Below are 1109 nucleotides of genomic sequence, written 5' to 3' on the forward strand. Positions count from 1 at the left end.
TGAAAGCTGGCTTTTGTTACTACCACTTTACTGTGATGTCAACTCATCAGCTCTCAAAATGACCCTCTCTCTGTTATTTTATGCCTCCTTAAAAGCACAGGATACCAGTCATTTTCCCTTCCTTTGAGATTGCCAATTTTTACAGGTTGTGTCCCTCCAAAAAGTTATGTGAAATCTTGACCCCTACTATCTGTGAAGGGGACCTTATTTCAAAATAGGGTCTTTGCAGAGGTAATCAGGTTGAAATGAGATCATTAGGTTGGGCACTAATCCAATATGACCAGTGTCCCTATGAGACAAGAGACAGAAACACCCAGGGACCAGGCCCCGTGATGATGGAGGCAGAGGTAGGTGTGCTGCAGAGGTGAGCTGAGAAGTGCCATAGGTTGCTGGTCACGTCCAGAAGGAAGAGGCAAGACAGGATTCCCTCCTACAGGCTTCAGAGAGAGCATGGCCCTGCTGAGCCCTTGGTTTTGGACTTCTAGCCGTCAGAATTGTGAAACAATTAATTTCTGTTGTGTGAAGCCATTCAGTTTATGACATTTTGTTCCTAGAAAATAAACACACTTATGTTTAAAATATTATAATCCTGTGGGGCCCTGGCTCTCTGTCTCATCTCTGGCAATTTCTCTCCCCTCTTCTGGCTTCTCTTCCTCCTCTGGGTGCCTGATGCTCAGTGTTGACCAGGATTTCATACTTCAGTTTTAATTCTCTATTTGTATATCTGGCTCTCTCACTCATTTCTAAGCTCCAGCCCTCACTTCAACACAAGGGAAATGAATGTCAAAATGTAACTTCTAATCATGTCTAACATTTTTACTTTCCGTGGAACATATTCAACCTGGATGTCCCGCTGCCTTCTTGAATTCATTATGTCTAAACTTAAACTAATTTTCAATGACCTCCTCCCCAGCCCCAGTCCCTTTTCATCCCCTTGCCTTCCTCATCTGTCCCTAGCTCAGTGCCCACCCCAACCCTGACATAGTCATCTGTTATCTGGAATCCTGTATAGTCCTGCTTCGAGTCTTCTCACGCTTAACCAGTTGCCAGATGGAGGAAGAGAACTTTTAACAATTCTAATCCATGGAGTAGGTACCCACGAAAATCTG

Source organism: Mustela erminea, chromosome 13, assembly GCF_009829155.1.
Source record: "Mustela erminea isolate mMusErm1 chromosome 13, mMusErm1.Pri, whole genome shotgun sequence".
Classification (NCBI taxonomy): domain Eukaryota; kingdom Metazoa; phylum Chordata; class Mammalia; order Carnivora; family Mustelidae; genus Mustela; species Mustela erminea.